Genomic DNA, 26322 nt, shown 5'->3' on the forward strand with positions numbered 1-26322 from the left:
CTGGCTGCGCGTGTCATAATAGGCTCTGAGCCTTTATATACCTGTGCACAGCAGCAGCCACCTTCAGTCTGCTGCTGGACAGCCAGCAGCAGCAGCAGCAGGAGAGGTATGTAATCAGGAGCCCTCCTGCTAAGGGTAGACAGCTGCTCGTTCCACCCCACCCCCCGCCTTAATTGGTTCTCCTCCCTTCCAACGGTGTTGAGGCGGGTGGGAACAGCAGGGGGTGAAGGTGCTGTGTTTAAAGAGGTGGAGTTATGCAGATCTAAAACGCGTGGATTGCAGCAGCAGCAAGCCGAAAAGTGCAGGCATGTAAGGGATCTAGAGGTTGACAACATGTCTTCTTAACGGGAGTCCAGGAGCTCATCTCCACAAATGGACTTTTCAGGATCCTTGGGTGGCTCCGTAGTTTGAAACCAATTCTGGTTATCGCTTCTCGGCCTTTTGGCTAAGATCAAGTGTAGTATCTGTTCTTATCAGTTTAATATCTGATACGTCCCCTATCTGGGGACCATATATTAAATGGATTTTTAGAACAGGGAGATGGAAAAAGAGCTTGCTCTGTCCACTCCACGCATTGACCTGGTATTGCAGTATCTCCAGGACCGGTGCACCCCTTCTTTAATGCAGTTTCTAAAATCAGAAAGAATTGAATTCAATGTTTTTTGTTCATTTTGCTTGTTTGTCGGATTTTGGGATGGTCTCTTTGGCTTTGCTTTTCTTCTCCTCATTGGATTTTTCATGTTCAAAGTTGCAGAAGCCAGATTACAAGCTCATTTTGGTTCAACTTCAGCAACTGTGCATTGCATTGCCATGTAATGTGATGCAATGCTATCTTTCTAGCTCTCCCTTTTTACTTCCTTTTGGATAAACAGACATATTAGGCAAGCATTTTGGAGCTTTCACCTAAATAACTACAGGTGGTGAGATAAGCTGCACAATATAATTGACCTTTCAGTATATTGTTGCACACACACCATCTATTTAGCAAATGCCCTTGTTATCAACAGCAGCCTTTTAAACTCACCTGAGCTAACAGGTATGTGCGCTGGTTACTCTGCTGCGCTTAAAATTTCTTTTTTGGTTTGCTACAATGCCTTTTCTGAAACGTTGTCTCCTTCTGCTGGAACACTGACTTCTTTCATTTAATGCCTGCAGACTATAAAAGAGAACCCAACCCAAAAAGTTTGGTTGATTAGTCTGTGGCATTCTGTTAAACTGTTGCTTATGGCGGTCTCTGTGAGCTTCTCAGCGACATTCAGCCAGCCAGGTATCCTGCCTGCAGTAGATGGAATGTGGCAATGGAACGCTGGCTGCGCGTGTCATAATAGGCTCTGAGCCTTTATATACCTGTGCACAGCAGCAGCCACCTTCAGTCTGCTGCTGGACAGCCAGCAGCAGCAGCAGCAGGAGAGGTATGTAATCAGGAGCCCTCCTGCTAAGATTAGACAGCTGCTCGTTCCACCCCACCCCCCGCCTTAATTGGTTCTCCTCCCTTCCAACGGTGTTGAGGCGGGTGGGAACAGCAGGGGGTGAAGGTGCTGTGTTTAAAGAGGTGGAGTTATGCAGATCTAAAACGCGTGGATTGCAGCAGCAGCAAGCCGAAAAGTGCAGGCATGTAAGGGATCTAGAGGTTGACAACATGTCTTCTTAACGGGAGTCCAGGAGCTCATCTCCACAAATGGACTTTTCAGGATCCTTGGGTGGCTCCGTAGTTTGAAACCAATTCTGGTTATCGCTTCTCGGCCTTTTGGCTAAGATCAAGTGTAGTATCTGTTCTTATCAGTTTAATATCTGATACGTCCCCTATCTGGGGACCATATATTAAATGGATTTTTAGAACAGGGAGATGGAAAAAGAGCTTGCTCTGTCCACTCCACGCATTGACCTGGTATTGCAGTATCTCCAGGACCGGTGCACCCCTTCTTTAATGCAGTTTCTAAAATCAGAAAGAATTGAATTCAATGTTTTTTGTTCATTTTGCTTGTTTGTCGGATTTTGGGATGGACTCTTTGGCTTTGCTTTTCTTCTCCTTATTGGATTTTTCATGTTCAAAGTTGCAGAAGCCAGATTACAAGCTCATTTTGGTTCAACTTCAGCAACTGTGCATTGCATTGCCATGTAATGTGATGCAATGCTATCTTTCTAGCTCTCCCTTTTTACTTCCTTTTGGATAAACAGACATATTAGGCAAGCATTTTGGAGCTTTCACCTAAATAACTACAGGTGGTGAGATAAGCTGCACAATATAATTGACCTTTCAGTATATTGTTGCACACACACCATCTATTTAGCAAATGCCCTTGTTATCAACAGCAGCCTTTTAAACTCACCTGAGCTAACAGGTATGTGCGCTGGTTACTCTGCTGCGCTTAAAATTTCTTTTTTGGTTTGCTACAATGCCTTTTCTGAAACGTTGTCTCCTTCTGCTGGAACACTGACTTCTTTCATTTAATGCCTGCAGACTATAAAAGAGAACCCAACCCAAAAAGTTTGGTTGATTAGTCTGTGGCATTCTGTTAAACTGTTGCTTATGGCGGTCTCTGTGAGCTTCTCAGCGACATTCAGCCAGCCAGGTATCCTGCCTGCAGTAGATGGAATGTGGCAATGGAACGCTGGCTGCGCGTGTCATAATAGGCTCTGAGCCTTTATATACCTGTGCACAGCAGCAGCCACCTTCAGTCTGCTGCTGGACAGCCAGCAGCAGCAGCAGCAGGAGAGGTATGTAATCAGGAGCCCTCCTGCTAAGGGTAGACAGCTGCTCGTTCCACCCCACCCCCCGCCTTAATTGGTTCTCCTCCCTTCCAACGGTGTTGAGGCGGGTGGGAACAGCAGGGGGTGAAGGTGCTGTGTTTAAAGAGGTGGAGTTATGCAGATCTAAAACGCGTGGATTGCAGCAGCAGCAAGCCGAAAAGTGCAGGCATGTAAGGGATCTAGAGGTTGACAACATGTCTTCTTAACGGGAGTCCAGGAGCTCATCTCCACAAATGGACTTTTCAGGATCCTTGGGTGGCTCCGTAGTTTGAAACCAATTCTGGTTATCGCTTCTCGGCCTTTTGGCTAAGATCAAGTGTAGTATCTGTTCTTATCAGTTTAATATCTGATACGTCCCCTATCTGGGGACCATATATTAAATGGATTTTTAGAACAGGGAGATGGAAAAAGAGCTTGCTCTGTCCACTCCACGCATTGACCTGGTATTGCAGTATCTCCAGGACCGGTGCACCCCTTCTTTAATGCAGTTTCTAAAATCAGAAAGAATTGAATTCAATGTTTTTTGTTCATTTTGCTTGTTTGTCGGATTTTGGGATGGACTCTTTGGCTTTGCTTTTCTTCTCCTCATTGGATTTTTCATGTTCAAAGTTGCAGAAGCCAGATTACAAGCTCATTTTGGTTCAACTTCAGCAACTGTGCATTGCATTGCCATGTAATGTGATGCAATGCTATCTTTCTAGCTCTCCCTTTTTACTTCCTTTTGGATAAACAGACATATTAGGCAAGCATTTTGGAGCTTTCACCTAAATAACTACAGGTGGTGAGATAAGCTGCACAATATAATTGACCTTTCAGTATATTGTTGCACACACACCATCTATTTAGCAAATGCCCTTGTTATCAACAGCAGCCTTTTAAACTCACCTGAGCTAACAGGTATGTGCGCTGGTTACTCTGCTGCGCTTAAAATTTCTTTTTTGGTTTGCTACAATGCCTTTTCTGAAACGTTGTCTCCTTCTGCTGGAACACTGACTTCTTTCATTTAATGCCTGCAGACTATAAAAGAGAACCCAACCCAAAAAGTTTGGTTGATTAGTCTGTGGCATTCTGTTAAACTGTTGCTTATGGCGGTCTCTGTGAGCTTCTCAGCGACATTCAGCCAGCCAGGTATCCTGCCTGCAGTAGATGGAATGTGGCAATGGAACGCTGGCTGCGCGTGTCATAATAGGCTCTGAGCCTTTATATACCTGTGCACAGCAGCAGCCACCTTCAGTCTGCTGCTGGACAGCCAGCAGCAGCAGCAGCAGGAGAGGTATGTAATCAGGAGCCCTCCTGCTAAGGGTAGACAGCTGCTCGTTCCACCCCACCCCCCGCCTTAATTGGTTCTCCTCCCTTCCAACGGTGTTGAGGCGGGTGGGAACAGCAGGGGGTGAAGGTGCTGTGTTTAAAGAGGTGGAGTTATGCAGATCTAAAACGCGTGGATTGCAGCAGCAGCAAGCCGAAAAGTGCAGGCATGTAAGGGATCTAGAGGTTGACAACATGTCTTCTTAACGGGAGTCCAGGAGCTCATCTCCACAAATGGACTTTTCAGGATCCTTGGGTGGCTCCGTAGTTTGAAACCAATTCTGGTTATCGCTTCTCGGCCTTTTGGCTAAGATCAAGTGTAGTATCTGTTCTTATCAGTTTAATATCTGATACGTCCCCTATCTGGGGACCATATATTAAATGGATTTTTAGAACAGGGAGATGGAAAAAGAGCTTGCTCTGTCCACTCCACGCATTGACCTGGTATTGCAGTATCTCCAGGACCGGTGCACCCCTTCTTTAATGCAGTTTCTAAAATCAGAAAGAATTGAATTCAATGTTTTTTGTTCATTTTGCTTGTTTGTCGGATTTTGGGATGGACTCTTTGGCTTTGCTTTTCTTCTCCTCATTGGATTTTTCATGTTCAAAGTTGCAGAAGCCAGATTACAAGCTCATTTTGGTTCAACTTCAGCAACTGTGCATTGCATTGCCATGTAATGTGATGCAATGCTATCTTTCTAGCTCTCCCTTTTTACTTCCTTTTGGATAAACAGACATATTAGGCAAGCATTTTGGAGCTTTCACCTAAATAACTACAGGTGGTGAGATAAGCTGCACAATATAATTGACCTTTCAGTATATTGTTGCACACACACCATCTATTTAGCAAATGCCCTTGTTATCAACAGCAGCCTTTTAAACTCACCTGAGCTAACAGGTATGTGCGCTGGTTACTCTGCTGCGCTTAAAATTTCTTTTTTGGTTTGCTACAATGCCTTTTCTGAAACGTTGTCTCCTTCTGCTGGAACACTGACTTCTTTCATTTAATGCCTGCAGACTATAAAAGAGAACCCAACCCAAAAAGTTTGGTTGATTAGTCTGTGGCATTCTGTTAAACTGTTGCTTATGCCGGTCTCTGTGAGCTTCTCAGCGACATTCAGCCAGCCAGGTATCCTGCCTGCAGTAGATGGAATGTGGCAATGGAACGCTGGCTGCGCGTGTCATAATAGGCTCTGAGCCTTTATATACCTGTGCACAGCAGCAGCCACCTTCAGTCTGCTGCTGGACAGCCAGCAGCAGCAGCAGCAGGAGAGGTATGTAATCAGGAGCCCTCCTGCTAAGATTAGACAGCTGCTCGTTCCACCCCACCCCCCGCCTTAATTGGTTCTCCTCCCTTCCAACGGTGTTGAGGCGGGTGGGAACAGCAGGGGGTGAAGGTGCTGTGTTTAAAGAGGTGGAGTTATGCAGATCTAAAACGCGTGGATTGCAGCAGCAGCAAGCCGAAAAGTGCAGGCATGTAAGGGATCTAGAGGTTGACAACATGTCTTCTTAACGGGAGTCCAGGAGCTCATCTCCACAAATGGACTTTTCAGGATCCTTGGGTGGCTCCGTAGTTTGAAACCAATTCTGGTTATCACTTCTCGGCCTTTTGGCTAAGATCAAGTGTAGTATCTGTTCTTATCAGTTTAATATCTGATACGTCCCCTATCTGGGGACCATATATTAAATGGATTTTTAGAACAGGGAGATGGAAAAAGAGCTTGCTCTGTCCACTCCACGCATTGACCTGGTATTGCAGTATCTCCAGGACCGGTGCACCCCTTCTTTAATGCAGTTTCTAAAATCAGAAAGAATTGAATTCAATGTTTTTTGTTCATTTTGCTTGTTTGTCGGATTTTGGGATGGACTCTTTGGCTTTGCTTTTCTTCTCCTCATTGGATTTTTCATGTTCAAAGTTGCAGAAGCCAGATTACAAGCTCATTTTGGTTCAACTTCAGCAACTGTGCATTGCATTGCCATGTAATGTGATGCAATGCTATCTTTCTAGCTCTCCCTTTTTACTTCCTTTTGGATAAACAGACATATTAGGCAAGCATTTTGGAGCTTTCACCTAAATAACTACAGGTGGTGAGATAAGCTGCACAATATAATTGACCTTTCAGTATATTGTTGCACACACACCATCTATTTAGCAAATGCCCTTGTTATCAACAGCAGCCTTTTAAACTCACCTGAGCTAACAGGTATGTGCGCTGGTTACTCTGCTGCGCTTAAAATTTCTTTTTTGGTTTGCTACAATGCCTTTTCTGAAACGTTGTCTCCTTCTGCTGGAACACTGACTTCTTTCATTTAATGCCTGCAGACTATAAAAGAGAACCCAACCCAAAAAGTTTGGTTGATTAGTCTGTGGCATTCTGTTAAACTGTTGCTTATGGCGGTCTCTGTGAGCTTCTCAGCGACATTCAGCCAGCCAGGTATCCTGCCTGCAGTAGATGGAATGTGGCAATGGAACGCTGGCTGCGCGTGTCATAATAGGCTCTGAGCCTTTATATACCTGTGCACAGCAGCAGCCACCTTCAGTCTGCTGCTGGACAGCCAGCAGCAGCAGCAGCAGGAGAGGTATGTAATCAGGAGCCCTCCTGCTAAGGGTAGACAGCTGCTCGTTCCACCCCACCCCCCGCCTTAATTGGTTCTCCTCCCTTCCAACGGTGTTGAGGCGGGTGGGAACAGCAGGGGGTGAAGGTGCTGTGTTTAAAGAGGTGGAGTTATGCAGATCTAAAACGCGTGGATTGCAGCAGCAGCAAGCCGAAAAGTGCAGGCATGTAAGGGATCTAGAGGTTGACAACATGTCTTCTTAACGGGAGTCCAGGAGCTCATCTCCACAAATGGACTTTTCAGGATCCTTGGGTGGCTCCGTAGTTTGAAACCAATTCTGGTTATCGCTTCTCGGCCTTTTGGCTAAGATCAAGTGTAGTATCTGTTCTTATCAGTTTAATATCTGATACGTCCCCTATCTGGGGACCATATATTAAATGGATTTTTAGAACAGGGAGATGGAAAAAGAGCTTGCTCTGTCCACTCCACGCATTGACCTGGTATTGCAGTATCTCCAGGACCGGTGCACCCCTTCTTTAATGCAGTTTCTAAAATCAGAAAGAATTGAATTCAATGTTTTTTGTTCATTTTGCTTGTTTGTCGGATTTTGGGATGGACTCTTTGGCTTTGCTTTTCTTCTCCTCATTGGATTTTTCATGTTCAAAGTTGCAGAAGCCAGATTACAAGCTCATTTTGGTTCAACTTCAGCAACTGTGCATTGCATTGCCATGTAATGTGATGCAATGCTATCTTTCTAGCTCTCCCTTTTTACTTCCTTTTGGATAAACAGACATATTAGGCAAGCATTTTGGAGCTTTCACCTAAATAACTACAGGTGGTGAGATAAGCTGCACAATATAATTGACCTTTCAGTATATTGTTGCACACACACCATCTATTTAGCAAATGCCCTTGTTATCAACAGCAGCCTTTTAAACTCACCTGAGCTAACAGGTATGTGCGCTGGTTACTCTGCTGCGCTTAAAATTTCTTTTTTGGTTTGCTACAATGCCTTTTCTGAAACGTTGTCTCCTTCTGCTGGAACACTGACTTCTTTCATTTAATGCCTGCAGACTATAAAAGAGAACCCAACCCAAAAAGTTTGGTTGATTAGTCTGTGGCATTCTGTTAAACTGTTGCTTATGGCGGTCTCTGTGAGCTTCTCAGTGACATTCAGCCAGCCAGGTATCCTGCCTGCAGTAGATGGAATGTGGCAATGGAACGCTGGCTGCGCGTGTCATAATAGGCTCTGAGCCTTTATATACCTGTGCACAGCAGCAGCCACCTTCAGTCTGCTGCTGGACAGCCAGCAGCAGCAGCAGCAGGAGAGATATGTAATCAGGAGCCCTCCTGCTAAGGGTAGACAGCTGCTCGTTCCACCCCACCCCCCGCCTTAATTGGTTCTCCTCCCTTCCAACGGTGTTGAGGCGGGTGGGAACAGCAGGGGGTGAAGGTGCTGTGTTTAAAGAGGTGGAGTTATGCAGATCTAAAACGCGTGGATTGCAGCAGCAGCAAGCCGAAAAGTGCAGGCATGTAAGGGATCTAGAGGTTGACAACATGTCTTCTTAACGGGAGTCCAGGAGCTCATCTCCACAAATGGACTTTTCAGGATCCTTGGGTGGCTCCGTAGTTTGAAACCAATTCTGGTTATCGCTTCTCGGCCTTTTGGCTAAGATCAAGTGTAGTATCTGTTCTTATCAGTTTAATATCTGATACGTCCCCTATCTGGGGACCATATATTAAATGGATTTTTAGAACAGGGAGATGGAAAAAGAGCTTGCTCTGTCCACTCCACGCATTGACCTGGTATTGCAGTATCTCCAGGACCGGTGCACCCCTTCTTTAATGCAGTTTCTAAAATCAGAAAGAATTGAATTCAATGTTTTTTGTTCATTTTGCTTGTTTGTCGGATTTTGGGATGGACTCTTTGGCTTTGCTTTTCTTCTCCTCATTGGATTTTTCATGTTCAAAGTTGCAGAAGCCAGATTACAAGCTCATTTTGGTTCAACTTCAGCAACTGTGCATTGCATTGCCATGTAATGTGATGCAATGCTATCTTTCTAGCTCTCCCTTTTTACTTCCTTTTGGATAAACAGACATATTAGGCAAGCATTTTGGAGCTTTCACCTAAATAACTACAGGTGGTGAGATAAGCTGCACAATATAATTGACCTTTCAGTATATTGTTGCACACACACCATCTATTTAGCAAATGCCCTTGTTATCAACAGCAGCCTTTTAAACTCACCTGAGCTAACAGGTATGTGCGCTGGTTACTCTGCTGCGCTTAAAATTTCTTTTTTGGTTTGCTACAATGCCTTTTCTGAAACGTTGTCTCCTTCTGCTGGAACACTGACTTCTTTCATTTAATGCCTGCAGACTATAAAAGAGAACCCAACCCAAAAAGTTTGGTTGATTAGTCTGTGGCATTCTGTTAAACTGTTGCTTATGGCGGTCTCTGTGAGCTTCTCAGCGACATTCAGCCAGCCAGGTATCCTGCCTGCAGTAGATGGAATGTGGCAATGGAACGCTGGCTGCGCGTGTCATAATAGGCTCTGAGCCTTTATATACCTGTGCACAGTAGCAGCCACCTTCAGTCTGCTGCTGGACAGCCAGCAGCAGCAGCAGCAGGAGAGGTATGTAATCAGGAGCCCTCCTGCTAAGATTAGACAGCTGCTCGTTCCACCCCACCCCCCGCCTTAATTGGTTCTCCTCCCTTCCAACGGTGTTGAGGCGGGTGGGAACAGCAGGGGGTGAAGGTGCTGTGTTTAAAGAGGTGGAGTTATGCAGATCTAAAACGCGTGGATTGCAGCAGCAGCAAGCCGAAAAGTGCAGGCATGTAAGGGATCTAGAGGTTGACAACATGTCTTCTTAACGGGAGTCCAGGAGCTCATCTCCACAAATGGACTTTTCAGGATCCTTGGGTGGCTCCGTAGTTTGAAACCAATTCTGGTTATCGCTTCTCGGCCTTTTGGCTAAGATCAAGTGTAATATCTGTTCTTATCAGTTTAATATCTGATACGTCCCCTATCTGGGGACCATATATTAAATGGATTTTTAGAACAGGGAGATGGAAAAAGAGCTTGCTCTGTCCACTCCACGCATTGACCTGGTATTGCAGTATCTCCAGGACCGGTGCACCCCTTCTTTAATGCAGTTTCTAAAATCAGAAAGAATTGAATTCAATGTTTTTTGTTCATTTTGCTTGTTTGTCGGATTTTGGGATGGACTCTTTGGCTTTGCTTTTCTTCTCCTCATTGGATTTTTCATGTTCAAAGTTGCAGAAGCCAGATTACAAGCTCATTTTGGTTCAACTTCAGCAACTGTGCATTGCATTGCCATGTAATGTGATGCAATGCTATCTTTCTAGCTCTCCCTTTTTACTTCCTTTTGGATAAACAGACATATTAGGCAAGCATTTTGGAGCTTTCACCTAAATAACTACAGGTGGTGAGATAAGCTGCACAATATAATTTACCTTTCAGTATATTGTTGCACACACACCATCTATTTAGCAAATGCCCTTGTTATCAACAGCAGCCTTTTAAACTCACCTGAGCTAACAGGTATGTGCGCTGGTTACTCTGCTGCGCTTAAAATTTCTTTTTTGGTTTGCTACAATGCCTTTTCTGAAACGTTGTCTCCTTCTGCTGGAACACTGACTTCTTTCATTTAATGCCTGCAGACTATAAAAGAGAACCCAACCCAAAAAGTTTGGTTGATTAGTCTGTGGCATTCTGTTAAACTGTTGCTTATGGCGGTCTCTGTGAGCTTCTCAGCGACATTCAGCCAGCCAGGTATCCTGCCTGCAGTAGATGGAATGTGGCAATGGAACGCTGGCTGCGCGTGTCATAATAGGCTCTGAGCCTTTATATACCTGTGCACAGCAGCAGCCACCTTCAGTCTGCTGCTGGACAGCCAGCAGCAGCAGCAGCAGGAGAGGTATGTAATCAGGAGCCCTCCTGCTAAGGGTAGACAGCTGCTCGTTCCACCCCACCCCCCGCCTTAATTGGTTCTCCTCCCTTCCAACGGTGTTGAGGCGGGTGGGAACAGCAGGGGGTGAAGGTGCTGTGTTTAAAGAGGTGGAGTTATGCAGATCTAAAACGCGTGGATTGCAGCAGCAGCAAGCCGAAAAGTGCAGGCATGTAAGGGATCTAGAGGTTGACAACATGTCTTCTTAACGGGAGTCCAGGAGCTCATCTCCACAAATGGACTTTTCAGGATCCTTGGGTGGCTCCGTAGTTTGAAACCAATTCTGGTTATCGCTTCTCGGCCTTTTGGCTAAGATCAAGTGTAGTATCTGTTCTTATCAGTTTAATATCTGATACGTCCCCTATCTGGGGACCATATATTAAATGGATTTTTAGAACAGGGAGATGGAAAAAGAGCTTGCTCTGTCCACTCCACGCATTGACCTGGTATTGCAGTATCTCCAGGACCGGTGCACCCCTTCTTTAATGCAGTTTCTAAAATCAGAAAGAATTGAATTCAATGTTTTTTGTTCATTTTGCTTGTTTGTCGGATTTTGGGATGGACTCTTTGGCTTTGCTTTTCTTCTCCTCATTGGATTTTTCATGTTCAAAGTTGCAGAAGCCAGATTACAAGCTCATTTTGGTTCAACTTCAGCAACTGTGCATTGCATTGCCATGTAATGTGATGCAATGCTATCTTTCTAGCTCTCCCTTTTTACTTCCTTTTGGATAAACAGACATATTAGGCAAGCATTTTGGAGCTTTCACCTAAATAACTACAGGTGGTGAGATAAGCTGCACAATATAATTGACCTTTCAGTATATTGTTGCACACACACCATCTATTTAGCAAATGCCCTTGTTATCAACAGCAGCCTTTTAAACTCACCTGAGCTAACAGGTATGTGCGCTGGTTACTCTGCTGCGCTTAAAATTTCTTTTTTGGTTTGCTACAATGCCTTTTCTGAAACGTTGTCTCCTTCTGCTGGAACACTGACTTCTTTCATTTAATGCCTGCAGACTATAAAAGAGAACCCAACCCAAAAAGTTTGGTTGATTAGTCTGTGGCATTCTGTTAAACTGTTGCTTATGGCGGTCTCTGTGAGCTTCTCAGCGACATTCAGCCAGCCAGGTATCCTGCCTGCAGTAGATGGAATGTGGCAATGGAACGCTGGCTGCGCGTGTCATAATAGGCTCTGAGCCTTTATATACCTGTGCACAGCAGCAGCCACCTTCAGTCTGCTGCTGGACAGCCAGCAGCAGCAGCAGCAGGAGAGGTATGTAATCAGGAGCCCTCCTGCTAAGGGTAGACAGCTGCTCGTTCCACCCCACCCCCCGCCTTAATTGGTTCTCCTCCCTTCCAACGGTGTTGAGGCGGGTGGGAACAGCAGGGGGTGAAGGTGCTGTGTTTAAAGAGGTGGAGTTATGCAGATCTAAAACGCGTGGATTGCAGCAGCAGCAAGCCGAAAAGTGCAGGCATGTAAGGGATCTAGAGGTTGACAACATGTCTTCTTAACGGGAGTCCAGGAGCTCATCTCCACAAATGGACTTTTCAGGATCCTTGGGTGGCTCCGTAGTTTGAAACCAATTCTGGTTATCGCTTCTCGGCCTTTTGGCTAAGATCAAGTGTAGTATCTGTTCTTATCAGTTTAATATCTGATACGTCCCCTATCTGGGGACCATATATTAAATGGATTTTTAGAACAGGGAGATGGAAAAAGAGCTTGCTCTGTCCACTCCACGCATTGACCTGGTATTGCAGTATCTCCAGGACCGGTGCACCCCTTCTTTAATGCAGTTTCTAAAATCAGAAAGAATTGAATTCAATGTTTTTTGTTCATTTTGCTTGTTTGTCGGATTTTGGGATGGACTCTTTGGCTTTGCTTTTCTTCTCCTCATTGGATTTTTCATGTTCAAAGTTGCAGAAGCCAGATTACAAGCTCATTTTGGTTCAACTTCAGCAACTGTGCATTGCATTGCCATGTAATGTGATGCAATGCTATCTTTCTAGCTCTCCCTTTTTACTTCCTTTTGGATAAACAGACATATTAGGCAAGCATTTTGGAGCTTTCACCTAAATAACTACAGGTGGTGAGATAAGCTGCACAATATAATTGACCTTTCAGTATATTGTTGCACACACACCATCTATTTAGCAAATGCCCTTGTTATCAACAGCAGCCTTTTAAACTCACCTGAGCTAACAGGTATGTGCGCTGGTTACTCTGCTGCGCTTAAAATTTCTTTTTTGGTTTGCTACAATGCCTTTTCTGAAACGTTGTCTCCTTCTGCTGGAACACTGACTTCTTTCATTTAATGCCTGCAGACTATAAAAGAGAACCCAACCCAAAAAGTTTGGTTGATTAGTCTGTGGCATTCTGTTAAACTGTTGCTTATGGCGGTCTCTGTGAGCTTCTCAGCGACATTCAGCCAGCCAGGTATCCTGCCTGCAGTAGATGGAATGTGGCAATGGAACGCTGGCTGCGCGTGTCATAATAGGCTCTGAGCCTTTATATACCTGTGCACAGCAGCAGCCACCTTCAGTCTGCTGCTGGACAGCCAGCAGCAGCAGCAGCAGGAGAGGTATGTAATCAGGAGCCCTCCTGCTAAGGGTAGACAGCTGCTCGTTCCACCCCACCCCCCGCCTTAATTGGTTCTCCTCCCTTCCAACGGTGTTGAGGCGGGTGGGAACAGCAGGGGGTGAAGGTGCTGTGTTTAAAGAGGTGGAGTTATGCAGATCTAAAACGCGTGGATTGCAGCAGCAGCAAGCCGAAAAGTGCAGGCATGTAAGGGATCTAGAGGTTGACAACATGTCTTCTTAACGGGAGTCCAGGAGCTCATCTCCACAAATGGACTTTTCAGGATCCTTGGGTGGCTCCGTAGTTTGAAACCAATTCTGGTTATCGCTTCTCGGCCTTTTGGCTAAGATCAAGTGTAGTATCTGTTCTTATCAGTTTAATATCTGATACGTCCCCTATCTGGGGACCATATATTAAATGGATTTTTAGAACAGGGAGATGGAAAAAGAGCTTGCTCTGTCCACTCCACGCATTGACCTGGTATTGCAGTATCTCCAGGACCGGTGCACCCCTTCTTTAATGCAGTTTCTAAAATCAGAAAGAATTGAATTCAATGTTTTTTGTTCATTTTGCTTGTTTGTCGGATTTTGGGATGGACTCTTTGGCTTTGCTTTTCTTCTCCTCATTGGATTTTTCATGTTCAAAGTTGCAGAAGCCAGATTACAAGCTCATTTTGGTTCAACTTCAGCAACTGTGCATTGCATTGCCATGTAATGTGATGCAATGCTATCTTTCTAGCTCTCCCTTTTTACTTCCTTTTGGATAAACAGACATATTAGGCAAGCATTTTGGAGCTTTCACCTAAATAACTACAGGTGGTGAGATAAGCTGCACAATATAATTGACCTTTCAGTATATTGTTGCACACACACCATCTATTTAGCAAATGCCCTTGTTATCAACAGCAGCCTTTTAAACTCACCTGAGCTAACAGGTATGTGCGCTGGTTACTCTGCTGCGCTTAAAATTTCTTTTTTGGTTTGCTACAATGCCTTTTCTGAAACGTTGTCTCCTTCTGCTGGAACACTGACTTCTTTCATTTAATGCCTGCAGACTATAAAAGAGAACCCAACCCAAAAAGTTTGGTTGATTAGTCTGTGGCATTCTGTTAAACTGTTGCTTATGGCGGTCTCTGTGAGCTTCTCAGCGACATTCAGCCAGCCAGGTATCCTGCCTGCAGTAGATGGAATGTGGCAATGGAACGCTGGCTGCGCGTGTCATAATAGGCTCTGAGCCTTTATATACCTGTGCACAGCAGCAGCCACCTTCAGTCTGCTGCTGGACAGCCAGCAGCAGCAGCAGCAGGAGAGGTATGTAATCAGGAGCCCTCCTGCTAAGGGTAGACAGCTGCTCGTTCCACCCCACCCCCCGCCTTAATTGGTTCTCCTCCCTTCCAACGGTGTTGAGGCGGGTGGGAACAGCAGGGGGTGAAGGTGCTGTGTTTAAAGAGGTGGAGTTATGCAGATCTAAAACGCGTGGATTGCAGCAGCAGCAAGCCGAAAAGTGCAGGCATGTAAGGGATCTAGAGGTTGACAACATGTCTTCTTAACGGGAGTCCAGGAGCTCATCTCCACAAATGGACTTTTCAGGATCCTTGGGTGGCTCCGTAGTTTGAAACCAATTCTGGTTATCGCTTCTCGGCCTTTTGGCTAAGATCAAGTGTAGTATCTGTTCTTATCAGTTTAATATCTGATACGTCCCCTATCTGGGGACCATATATTAAATGGATTTTTAGAACAGGGAGATGGAAAAAGAGCTTGCTCTGTCCACTCCACGCATTGACCTGGTATTGCAGTATCTCCAGGACCGGTGCACCCCTTCTTTAATGCAGTTTCTAAAATCAGAAAGAATTGAATTCAATGTATTTTGTTCATTTTGCTTGTTTGTCGGATTTTGGGATGGACTCTTTGGCTTTGCTTTTCTTCTCCTCATTGGATTTTTCATGTTCAAAGTTGCAGAAGCCAGATTACAAGCTCATTTTGGTTCAACTTCAGCAACTGTGCATTGCATTGCCATGTAATGTGATGCAATGCTATCTTTCTAGCTCTCCCTTTTTACTTCCTTTTGGATAAACAGACATATTAGGCAAGCATTTTGGAGCTTTCACCTAAATAACTACAGGTGGTGAGATAAGCTGCACAATATAATTGACCTTTCAGTATATTGTTGCACACACACCATCTATTTAGCAAATGCCCTTGTTATCAACAGCAGCCTTTTAAACTCACCTGAGCTAACAGGTATGTGCGCTGGTTACTCTGCTGCGCTTAAAATTTCTTTTTTGGTTTGCTACAATGCCTTTTCTGAAACGTTGTCTCCTTCTGCTGGAACACTGACTTCTTTCATTTAATGCCTGCAGACTATAAAAGAGAACCCAACCCAAAAAGTTTGGTTGATTAGTCTGTGGCATTCTGTTAAACTGTTGCTTATGGCGGTCTCTGTGAGCTTCTCAGCGACATTCAGCCAGCCAGGTATCCTGCCTGCAGTAGATGGAATGTGGCAATGGAACGCTGGCTGCGCGTGTCATAATAGGCTCTGAGCCTTTATATACCTGTGCACAGCAGCAGCCACCTTCAGTCTGCTGCTGGACAGCCAGCAGCAGCAGCAGCAGGAGAGGTATGTAATCAGGAGCCCTCCTGCTAAGGGTAGACAGCTGCTCGTTCCACCCCACCCCCCGCCTTAATTGGTTCTCCTCCCTTCCAACGGTGTTGAGGCGGGTGGGAACAGCAGGGGGTGAAGGTGCTGTGTTTAAAGAGGTGGAGTTATGCAGATCTAAAACGCGTGGATTGCAGCAGCAGCAAGCCGAAAAGTGCAGGCATGTAAGGGATCTAGAGGTTGACAACATGTCTTCTTAACGGGAGTCCAGGAGCTCATCTCCACAAATGGACTTTTCAGGATCCTTGGGTGGCTCCGTAGTTTGAAACCAATTCTGGTTATCGCTTCTCGGCCTTTTGGCTAAGATCAAGTGTAGTATCTGTTCTTATCAGTTTAATATCTGATACGTCCCCTATCTGGGGACCATATATTAAATGGATTTTTAGAACAGGGAGATGGAAAAAGAGCTTGCTCTGTCCACTCCACGCATTGACCTGGTATTGCAGTATCTCCAGGACCGGTGCACCCCTTCTTTAATGCAGTTTCTAAAATCAGAAAGAATTGAATTCAATGTTTTTTGTTCATTTTGCTTGTTTGTCGGATTTTGGGATGGACTCTTTGGCTTTGCTTTTCTTCTCCTCATTGGATTTTTCATGTTCAAAGTTGCAGAAGCCAGATTACAAGCTCATTTTGGTTCAACTTCAGCAACTGTGCATTGCATTGCCATGTAATGTGATGCAATGCTATCTTTCTAGCTCTCCCTTTTTACTTCCTTTTGGATAAACAGACATATTAGGCAAGCATTTTGGAGCTTTCACCTAAATAACTACAGGTGGTGAGATAAGCTGCACAATATAATTGACCTTTCAGTATATTGTTGCACACACACCATCTATTTAGCAAATGCCCTTGTTATCAACAGCAGCCTTTTAAACTCACCTGAGCTAACAGGTATGTGCGCTGGTTACTCTGCTGCGCTTAAAATTTCTTTTTTGGTTTGCTACAATGCCTTTTCTGAAACGTTGTCTCCTTCTGCTGGAACACTGACTTCTTTCATTTAATGCCTGCAGACTATAAAAGAGAACCCAACCCAAAAAGTTTGGTTGATTAGTCTGTGGCATTCTGTTAAACTGTTGCTTATGGCGGTCTCTGTGAGCTTCTCAGCGACATTCAGCCAGCCAGGTATCCTGCCTGCAGTAGATGGAATGTGGCAATGGAACGCTGGCTGCGCGTGTCATAATAGGCTCTGAGCCTTTATATACCTGTGCACAGCAGCAGCCACCTTCAGTCTGCTGCTGGACAGCCAGCAGCAGTAGCAGCAGGAGAGGTATGTAATCAGGAGCCCTCCTGCTAAGGGTAGACAGCTGCTCGTTCCACCCCACCCCCCGCCTTAATTGGTTCTCCTCCCTTCCAACGGTGTTGAGGCGGGTGGGAACAGCAGGGGGTGAAGGTGCTGTGTTTAAAGAGGTGGAGTTATGCAGATCTAAAACGCGTGGATTGCAGCAGCAGCAAGCCGAAAAGTGCAGGTATGTAAGGGATCTAGAGGTTGACAACATTTCTTCTTAACGGGAGTCCAGGAGCTCATCTCCACAAATGGACTTTTCAGGATCCTTGGGTGGCTCCGTAGTTTGAAACCAATTCTGGTTATCGCTTCTCGGCCTTTTGGCTAAGATCAAGTGTAGTATCTGTTCTTATCAGTTTAATATCTGATACGTCCCCTATCTGGGGACCATATATTAAATGGATTTTTAGAACAGGGAGATGGAAAAAGAGCTTGCTCTGTCCACTCCACGCATTGACCTGGTATTGCAGTATCTCCAGGACCGGTGCACCCCTTCTTTAATGCAGTTTCTAAAATCAGAAAGAATTGAATTCAATGTTTTTTGTTCATTTTGCTTGTTTGTCGGATTTTGGGATGGACTCTTTGGCTTTGCTTTTCTTCTCCTCATTGGATTTTTCATGTTCAAAGTTGCAGAAGCCAGATTACAAGCTCATTTTGGTTCAACTTCAGCAACTGTGCATTGCATTGCCATGTAATGTGATGCAATGCTATCTTTCTAGCTCTCCCTTTTTACTTCCTTTTGGATAAACAGACATATTAGGCAAGCATTTTGGAGCTTTCACCTAAATAACTACAGGTGGTGAGATAAGCTGCACAATATAATTGACCTTTCAGTATATTGTTGCACAAACACCATCTATTTAGCAAATGCCCTTGTTATCAACAGCAGCCTTTTAAACTCACCTGAGCTAACAGTTATGTGCGCTGGTTACTCTGCTGCGCTTAAAATTTCTTTTTTGGTTTGCTACAATGCCTTTTCTGAAACGTTGTCTCCTTCTGCTGGAACACTGACTTCTTTCATTTAATGCCTGCAGACTATAAAAGAGAACCCAACCCAAAAAGTTTGGTTGATTAGTCTGTGGCATTCTGTTAAACTGTTGCTTATGGCGGTCTCTGTGAGCTTCTCAGCGACATTCAGCCAGCCAGGTATCCTGCCTGCAGTAGATGGAATGTGGCAATGGAACGCTGGCTGCGCGTGTCATAATAGGCTCTGAGCCTTTATATACCTGTGCACAGCAGCAGCCACCTTCAGTCTGCTGCTGGACAGCCAGCAGCAGCAGCAGCAGGAGAGGTATGTAATCAGGAGCCCTCCTGCTAAGGGTAGACAGCTGCTCGTTCCACCCCACCCCCCGCCTTAATTGGTTCTCCTCCCTTCCAACGGTGTTGAGGCGGGTGGGAACAGCAGGGGGTGAAGGTGCTGTGTTTAAAGAGGTGGAGTTATGCAGATCTAAAACGCGTGTTTTGCAGCAGCAGCAAGCCGAAAAGTGCAGGCATGTAAGGGATCTAGAGGTTGACAACATGTCTTCTTAACGGGAGTCCAGGAGCTCATCTCCACAAATGGACTTTTCAGGATCCTTGGGTGGCTCCGTAGTTTGAAACCAATTCTGGTTATCGCTTCTCGGCCTTTTGGCTAAGATCAAGTGTAGTATCTGTTCTTATCAGTTTAATATCTGATACGTCCCCTATCTGGGGACCATATATTAAATGGATTTTTAGAACAGGGAGATGGAAAAAGAGCTTGCTCTGTCCACTCCACGCATTGACCTGGTATTGCAGTATCTCCAGGACCGGTGCACCCCTTCTTTAATGCAGTTTCTAAAATCAGAAAGAATTGAATTCAATGTTTTTTGTTCATTTTGCTTGTTTGTCGGATTTTGGGATGGACTCTTTGGCTTTGCTTTTCTTCTCCTCATTGGATTTTTCATGTTCAAAGTTGCAGAAGCCAGATTACAAGCTCATTTTGGTTCAACTTCAGCAACTGTGCATTGCATTGCCATGTAATGTGATGCAATGCTATCTTTCTAGCTCTCCCTTTTTACTTCCTTTTGGATAAACAGACATATTAGGCAAGCATTTTGGAGCTTTCACCTAAATAACTACAGGTGGTGAGATAAGCTGCACAATATAATTGACCTTTCAGTATATTGTTGCACACACACCATCTATTTAGCAAATGCCCTTGTTATCAACAGCAGCCTTTTAAACTCACCTGAGCTAACAGGTATGTGCGCTGGTTACTCTGCTGCGCTTAAAATTTCTTTTTTGGTTTGCTACAATGCCTTTTCTGAAACGTTGTCTCCTTCTGCTGGAACACTGACTTCTTTCATTTAATGCCTGCAGACTATAAAAGAGAACCCAACCCAAAAAGTTTGGTTGATTAGTCTGTGGCATTCTGTTAAACTGTTGCTTATGGCGGTCTCTGTGAGCTTCTCAGCGACATTCAGCCAGCCAGGTATCCTGCCTGCAGTAGATGGAATGTGGCAATGGAACGCTGGCTGCGCGTGTCATAATAGGCTCTGAGCCTTTATATACCTGTGCACAGCAGCAGCCACCTTCAGTCTGCTGCTGGACAGCCAGCAGCAGCAGCAGCAGGAGAGGTATGTAATCAGGAGCCCTCCTGCTAAGGGTAGACAGCTGCTCGTTCCACCCCACCCCCCGCCTTAATTGGTTCTCCTCCCTTCCAACGGTGTTGAGGCGGGTGGGAACAGCAGGGGGTGAAGGTGCTGTGTTTAAAGAGGTGGAGTTATGCAGATCTAAAACGCGTGGATTGCAGCAGCAGCAAGCCGAAAAGTGCAGGCATGTAAGGGATCTAGAGGTTGACAACATGTCTTCTTAACGGGAGTCCAGGAGCTCATCTCCACAAATGGACTTTTCAGGATCCTTGGGTGGCTCCGTAGTTTGAAACCAATTCTGGTTATCGCTTCTCGGCCTTTTGGCTAAGATCAAGTGTAGTATCTGTTCTTATCAGTTTAATATCTGATACGTCCCCTATCTGGGGACCATATATTAAATGGATTTTTAGAACAGGGAGATGGAAAAAGAGCTTGCTCTGTCCACTCCACGCATTGACCTGGTATTGCAGTATCTCCAGGACCGGTGCACCCCTTCTTTAATGCAGTTTCTAAAATCAGAAAGAATTGAATTCAATGTTTTTTGTTCATTTTGCTTGTTTGTCGGATTTTGGGATGGACTCTTTGGCTTTGCTTTTCTTCTCCTCATTGGATTTTTCATGTTCAAAGTTGCAGAAGCCAGATTACAAGCTCATTTTGGTTCAACTTCAGCAACTGTGCATTGCATTGCCATGTAATGTGATGCAATGCTATCTTTCTAGCTCTCCCTTTTTACTTCCTTTTGGATAAACAGACATATTAGGCAAGCATTTTGGAGCTTTCACCTAAATAACTACAGGTGGTGAGATAAGCTGCACAATATAATTGACCTTTCAGTATATTGTTGCACACACACCATCTATTTAGCAAATGCCCTTGTTATCAACAGCAGCCTTTTAAACTCACCTGAGCTAACAGGTATGTGCGCTGGTTACTCTGCTGCGCTTAAAATTTCTTTTTTGGTTTGCTACAATGCCTTTTCTGAAACGTTGTCTCCTTCTGCTGGAACACTGACTTCTTTCATTTAATGCCTGCAGACTATAAAAGAGAACCCAACCCAAAAAGTTTGGTTGATTAGTCTGTGGCATTCTGTTAAACTGTTGCTTATGGCGGTCTCTGTGAGCTTCTCAGCGACATTCAGCCAGCCAGGTATCCTGCCTGCAGTAGATGGAATGTGGCAATGGAACGCTGGCTGCGCGTGTCATAATAGGCTCTGAGCCTTTATATACCTGTGCACAGCAGCAGCCACCTTCAGTCTGCTGCTGGACAGCCAGCAGCAGCAGCAGCAGGAGAGGTATGTAATCAGGAGCCCTCCTGCTAAGGGTAGACAGCTGCTCGTTCCACCCCACCCCCCGCCTTAATTGGTTCTCCTCCCTTCCAACGGTGTTGAGGCGGGTGGGAACAGCAGGGGGTGAAGGTGCTGTGTTTAAAGAGGTGGAGTTATGCAGATCTAAAACGCGTGGATTGCAGCAGCAGCAAGCCGAAAAGTGCAGGCATGTAAGGGATCTAGAGGTTGACAACATGTCTTCTTAACGGGAGTCCAGGAGCTCATCTCCACAAATGGACTTTTCAGGATCCTTGGGTGGCTCCGTAGTTTGAAACCAATTCTGGTTATCGCTTCTCGGCCTTTTGGCTAAGATCAAGTGTAGTATCTGTTCTTATCAGTTTAATATCTGATACGTCCCCTATCTGGGGACCATATATTAAATGGATTTTTAGAACAGGGAGATGGAAAAAGAGCTTGCTCTGTCCACTCCACGCATTGACCTGGTATTGCAGTATCTCCAGGACCGGTGCACCCCTTCTTTAATGCAGTTTCTAAAATCAGAAAGAATTGAATTCAATGTTTTTTGTTCATTTTGCTTGTTTGTCGGATTTTGGGATGGACTCTTTGGCTTTGCTTTTCTTCTCCTCATTGGATTTTTCATGTTCAAAGTTGCAGAAGCCAGATTACAAGCTCATTTTGGTTCAACTTCAGCAACTGTGCATTGCATTGCCATGTAATGTGATGCAATGCTATCTTTCTAGCTCTCCCTTTTTACTTCCTTTTGGATAAACAGACATATTAGGCAAGCATTTTGGAGCTTTCACCTAAATAACTACAGGTGGTGAGATAAGCTGCACAATATAATTGACCTTTCAGTATATTGTTGCACACACACCATCTATTTAGCAAATGCCCTTGTTATCAACAGCAGCCTTTTAAACTCACCTGAGCTAACAGGTATGTGCGCTGGTTACTCTGCTGCGCTTAAAATTTCTTTTTTGGTTTGCTACAATGCCTTTTCTGAAACGTTGTCTCCTTCTGCTGGAACACTGACTTCTTTCATTTAATGCCTGCAGACTATAAAAGAGAACCCAACCCAAAAAGTTTGGTTGATTAGTCTGTGGCATTCTGTTAAACTGTTGCTTATGGCGGTCTCTGTGAGCTTCTCAGCGACATTCAGCCAGCCAGGTATCCTGCCTGCAGTAGATGGAATGTGGCAATGGAACGCTGGCTGCGCGTGTCATAATAGGCTCTGAGCCTTTATATACCTGTGCACAGCAGCAGCCACCTTCAGTCTGCTGCTGGACAGCCAGCAGCAGCAGCAGCAGGAGAGGTATGTAATCAGGAGCCCTCCTGCTAAGGGTAGACAGCTGCTCGTTCCACCCCACCCCCCGCCTTAATTGGTTCTCCTCCCTTCCAATGGTGTTGAGGCGGGTGGGAACAGCAGGGGGTGAAGGTGCTGTGTTTAAAGAGGTGGAGTTATGCAGATCTAAAACGCGTGGATTGCATCAGCAGCAAGCCGAAAAGTGCAGGCATGTAAGGGATCTAGAGGTTGACAACATGTCTTCTTAACGGGAGTCCAGGAGCTCATCTCCACAAATGGACTTTTCAGGATCCTTGGGTGGCTCCGTAGTTTGAAACCAATTCTGGTTATCGCTTCTCGACCTTTTGGCTGCGATCGTATGACTGTACCTTGATTGGTGCGAGTCTCCTGGAGGAATCCGGACCCTTTTGTGGAGGATTTTCTGCTTTTTCCTGTGGTATTCCATACCGACAGAATCCAAGATGTCTTTTGTGAAGAACACCATCCGTTTGTCCGTGAATCCATCTGACCAGAACAAGAACAACGTGGTTTTCATTGTCCAAGACATCGTTGAAGGCAAAGCTGGAGCAAGACGTTCTGAGATCTTCAGTGTCAACGAATTTTCACGTCAAGGTAATTATGACGTTACCTTTATGGACCAGGATGTTTGCCTTAATGTCTTTGAATGGCTCCGTGGTCACTCTAGTGACCCCTGCTTGGAAGGAGTTAGATGGGAACCTTTGTTTGGTCTGCAAGAAAAGGAGGTGACTGTGACTGTCTATAACCCTTTTACAGACCCTGAGCTGCTGGAGTGCTTCCTCTCTCGCTACTGTGAATATGTGCGGAAGGGAGTGAAGCAAGTCAATTGTCTAGGAATCTTTAACTGTCAGTATAAATTCCGTGTGAAATTGAAAAGGGATCCTGACAGTGTGGGGGGCTTTAGACACCCTCCATCAAATTTTTCCGTTGCAGGCCATAGAGGTTTCCTCTTTTACCCAGGCCAGCCCATGTTTTGCCGTAGATGCTTTTCTTTCGGACATACCATGGTAACATGCCTTAAAGGGCAGTGTTGCCGAAATTGCAGAAAGGAGGGGCATATGGCCAACCAGTGTCCAGAGGCCAAGTCCTGTGATGTCTGTGGGAGTAGTGATCACATGTATAAGGACTGTCCTATGAGTGCACCTAGACGTTCTGATAAAGAACAGAAGGAGGAGGAGCTGGAGAGGAGGCAGATGGCAAGCGCACTGAAAGTGCTGGAAAGATTGGAGAGGGAGGAGAGAGAGGGAAGGAGGCGGGAAACTGGTAGAGCCTCTCCCTCTACGGCGCCAGAGGAGGTGTCCCTGAGACCATGTTCTTCTTCTGCTGAAGAAATGAGGAAGAAGCGGAGGGAAGAAAAGGAGTTCTGGAGGGAAGTGGCAAAGGTGGAGAAAAAGGCAGTGTCTGCGAGAATATCTAGGAAAGTGGTGGAAGCAGAGCTGCCTGAGATGATGACTTTTGGAGAGGCAATGGACGCAACAGGATGTGAAGTGCAAATCTCGGAACCCGACAGTCCTGAACACCCTTCGGGTCCTGAAAACATTGAAGATTTTTCTTCGGAGGATGATAGGGGTGCAAAGAAGAGTCGTAGGGAGGATGGTGGGGGCAGTGATGATGCAGATTTTAGTGAGCCTCAGAGGAAGATCAGAACTGCCAGAATGAGGAGTGTGGCTGGTGAAGCCAGCGGGTCGGAAACCAGCTGTTCTGTTCTGATGGCGGAGGAGGATAGTGGTGGTGCTGGATAGTGTCACCATATAATATTGTAAATGTTTTTTCTTTTTATCCTCTTGTGAGCTTTGGTTTAGGCCAAAGGCTATTTCTTTGTGTAATTGGTGAAGGAGTAGAAGTATTATGGGATTTACCATAGTGTCCCAAAACGTAAGAGTGTTTAAAAGTAAAGTAAGAAGAGCTGCTATTTTTGAGTTTTTAGCTATGCAAAATGCATCTATTTTTTGTTTACAAGAATGTGGGGTAGTGGATGGTGTGAAAGGGGATGAATGGTCTTATGGAGCGTCTGTGTGGTCGGGGAGTGCATGTAATAAGAATGATGGTGTGGGTATTTTGGTTAAAGGAAGGGAGGTTGTTTTGAGTGATTATTTGGTTATTGAGGTGGGGAGATGTATCCTTGCTAATTTTGTATACAAGAATGTAAAGTTTTGTGTTATTAATGTTTATGCGCCAGTTGAAAAAAATGAGCGCAAAAATTTATTTGAAAAAATTAAGCTTTTTGTTCCAGGAAGAATACCTGTGGTAATTGTGGGTGATATGAACTGTGATGTGGGGAGAGTGAATGTGGATGTGTCTGGGAAAGCATTATTGGAGTTAGTGAATGATTTTGGGTTGTGTGATATGCAGCGCGTGTGTAACATGAATCCTTTGTTGAACACTTTCTTTTCTGAGAGTGGTAGGGTACAATCCAGATTGGATTATTGTTTTATTTCTAAAAATATGGTTTCTGTTAATTATAGGCAGGAAAACGTTCTTTTTTCAGATCATGTGTGTATGTTGTGTGAGTTGGATATAAAAGTTGATGGAGTGTTTGGGAGAGGATTGTGGAAGTTAAATGTTAAACTGTTAGAGAATGAAGATGTGAGAAAGGAGTATGAAAGGCGGTATGAAGAATGGTGTAAGCATAAAAATGAGTTTGGGAATGTTTGTGAGTGGTGGGACTGGGTGAAGAAACAAACAAAAATGTTCTTTAAAAATTTAGGATACAAGTATGCAGCAATTAAAAGAGAGAGTTTTGTTAAACTGAACGCGCAGTTGAGCGTTTTGTATAAGTTAAGGGAAGGAGGAGTTGAGGTGGAGGAGGATATTTTAGAGGTAAAAAAGGAGATTAGTGAGTTTTTGTTGGAGAGAGGGAGAAGCATAGTGTTTAGGGCAAAGATTGATAAGATGGAGCAGGATGAGAAATGTTCTCGGTTTTTCTTTAAAAAAGTTTTTGGAAAGAAACAGAGTATGAGCGTGGTGTATGGAGCAGATGGAAGTGAGGTGAGTGGAGAGGATATGTGTGAAGAGGTGGCTAAGTTTTATGAGGATCTGTATGCAGTGAAACAGAGGGATGAATGTTTGGAGAATGATGTTTTGAGTGTGTTAGAGAGTAAGTTGAGTGAAGCAGAAAGAGAGAGAGTGATGGGTGAGGTGACTGGTGATGAGGTATGGAAGGTTATGTGTAGTATGGCTTTGAATAAGACGCCGGGGGAGGATGGCCTCCCAGTAGAATTTTATCGTGTGATGTGGGGTGTGATTGGTAAGGACTTTGTGGATGTATGTAAGTATATGTGGGGAAACATGGAGGTGGCTGAGAGTATGCGTGCAGGTATGGTTGTGTTAATTCCTAAGAAAGGGGATTTGAAAAGTCTGAGGAATTGGAGGCCAATAACGTTACTTAATTGTGATTATAAAATCTATGCAAAACTTATGGCTAATAGGATGCGTGATGTGATAGAGAGTGTGATTGGGGATGAGCAGTGTTGTGCGGTACCTGGGAGGCGGATTCATGAGTGTGTGTGTATGTTAAGAGATTGTCTATGGGATTGCATGGGTCGTAAGAAGAGTGTATTTTTGTTAAGTTTGGATTTTGAAAAGGCTTATGATAGGTTGTCGCATGGTTTTTTGTTCAGAGTGTTGTTAAAAATGGGTTTTCCGGCTGATTTTGTTGGGCGAGTGAGAAGTTTGTATGCGGGTGTTTATAGCTGTGTTTTAATGAATGGGTATGTGGGTAGGAAAGTGAATGTGTTTTCGGGTGTGCGACAGGGGTGTCCTTTGTCCCCTGTAGCATTTATTTGTGCAATTGAGCCATTGTTGTGTATGCTGAGGAAAGATAAGGTAATTCGTGGTGTGCAAGTGCCGGGAGGTGGAGGAAAAGAATGGAAGGTGAGTGGTTATATGGATGACGTGTGTGTATTATGTGATTCTGAATGTTCGGTGAGGCGGGTGAAGTTGTTAGTGTCTATTTTTTGTGGTGCATCTGCGTTTAAAGTGAATTGGGAAAAGAGTGAGTGTAAG

The 26322-nt window shown here is 44.7% G+C and overlaps 17 non-coding genes across 17 annotated transcripts; all 17 read left to right on the plus strand.

Annotated features, from left to right (window-relative positions):
* Positions 1-425: 425 nt before the first annotated feature.
* On the plus strand, positions 426-616 carry LOC141244365 (U2 spliceosomal RNA). The gene has a single exon (XR_012308293.1). It is a non-coding gene; the product is annotated as a U2 spliceosomal RNA (small nuclear RNA).
* Positions 617-1731: 1115 nt separating this feature from the next.
* LOC141244367 (U2 spliceosomal RNA) lies at positions 1732-1922 on the plus strand. The gene has a single exon (XR_012308295.1). It is a non-coding gene; the product is annotated as a U2 spliceosomal RNA (small nuclear RNA).
* Positions 1923-3037: 1115 nt separating this feature from the next.
* Positions 3038-3228, plus strand: LOC141244368 (U2 spliceosomal RNA). Its single transcript, XR_012308296.1, has one exon. It is a non-coding gene; the product is annotated as a U2 spliceosomal RNA (small nuclear RNA).
* Positions 3229-4343: 1115 nt separating this feature from the next.
* Positions 4344-4534, plus strand: LOC141244369 (U2 spliceosomal RNA). Its single transcript, XR_012308297.1, has one exon. It is a non-coding gene; the product is annotated as a U2 spliceosomal RNA (small nuclear RNA).
* A 1115-nt stretch (positions 4535-5649) lies between these two features.
* Positions 5650-5840, plus strand: LOC141244384 (U2 spliceosomal RNA). Its single transcript, XR_012308311.1, has one exon. It is a non-coding gene; the product is annotated as a U2 spliceosomal RNA (small nuclear RNA).
* A 1115-nt stretch (positions 5841-6955) lies between these two features.
* On the plus strand, positions 6956-7146 carry LOC141244370 (U2 spliceosomal RNA). The gene has a single exon (XR_012308298.1). It is a non-coding gene; the product is annotated as a U2 spliceosomal RNA (small nuclear RNA).
* A 1115-nt stretch (positions 7147-8261) lies between these two features.
* Positions 8262-8452, plus strand: LOC141244372 (U2 spliceosomal RNA). Its single transcript, XR_012308299.1, has one exon. It is a non-coding gene; the product is annotated as a U2 spliceosomal RNA (small nuclear RNA).
* A 1115-nt stretch (positions 8453-9567) lies between these two features.
* On the plus strand, positions 9568-9758 carry LOC141244399 (U2 spliceosomal RNA). The gene has a single exon (XR_012308325.1). It is a non-coding gene; the product is annotated as a U2 spliceosomal RNA (small nuclear RNA).
* Positions 9759-10873: 1115 nt separating this feature from the next.
* Positions 10874-11064, plus strand: LOC141244373 (U2 spliceosomal RNA). Its single transcript, XR_012308300.1, has one exon. It is a non-coding gene; the product is annotated as a U2 spliceosomal RNA (small nuclear RNA).
* Positions 11065-12179: 1115 nt separating this feature from the next.
* LOC141244374 (U2 spliceosomal RNA) lies at positions 12180-12370 on the plus strand. The gene has a single exon (XR_012308301.1). It is a non-coding gene; the product is annotated as a U2 spliceosomal RNA (small nuclear RNA).
* A 1115-nt stretch (positions 12371-13485) lies between these two features.
* Positions 13486-13676, plus strand: LOC141244375 (U2 spliceosomal RNA). The gene has a single exon (XR_012308302.1). It is a non-coding gene; the product is annotated as a U2 spliceosomal RNA (small nuclear RNA).
* Positions 13677-14791: 1115 nt separating this feature from the next.
* On the plus strand, positions 14792-14982 carry LOC141244376 (U2 spliceosomal RNA). Its single transcript, XR_012308303.1, has one exon. It is a non-coding gene; the product is annotated as a U2 spliceosomal RNA (small nuclear RNA).
* Positions 14983-16097: 1115 nt separating this feature from the next.
* Positions 16098-16288, plus strand: LOC141244377 (U2 spliceosomal RNA). Its single transcript, XR_012308304.1, has one exon. It is a non-coding gene; the product is annotated as a U2 spliceosomal RNA (small nuclear RNA).
* A 1115-nt stretch (positions 16289-17403) lies between these two features.
* LOC141244379 (U2 spliceosomal RNA) lies at positions 17404-17594 on the plus strand. The gene has a single exon (XR_012308306.1). It is a non-coding gene; the product is annotated as a U2 spliceosomal RNA (small nuclear RNA).
* A 1115-nt stretch (positions 17595-18709) lies between these two features.
* LOC141244380 (U2 spliceosomal RNA) lies at positions 18710-18900 on the plus strand. Its single transcript, XR_012308307.1, has one exon. It is a non-coding gene; the product is annotated as a U2 spliceosomal RNA (small nuclear RNA).
* Positions 18901-20015: 1115 nt separating this feature from the next.
* LOC141244381 (U2 spliceosomal RNA) lies at positions 20016-20206 on the plus strand. Its single transcript, XR_012308308.1, has one exon. It is a non-coding gene; the product is annotated as a U2 spliceosomal RNA (small nuclear RNA).
* A 1115-nt stretch (positions 20207-21321) lies between these two features.
* Positions 21322-21512, plus strand: LOC141244382 (U2 spliceosomal RNA). Its single transcript, XR_012308309.1, has one exon. It is a non-coding gene; the product is annotated as a U2 spliceosomal RNA (small nuclear RNA).
* Positions 21513-26322: the final 4810 nt, after the last annotated feature.

Source organism: Phyllobates terribilis, unplaced genomic scaffold (assembly GCF_046119375.1).
Source record: "Phyllobates terribilis strain yellow unplaced genomic scaffold, ASM4611937v1 Scaffold_1559__1_contigs__length_258526, whole genome shotgun sequence".
Lineage (NCBI taxonomy): Eukaryota > Metazoa > Chordata > Amphibia > Anura > Dendrobatidae > Phyllobates > Phyllobates terribilis.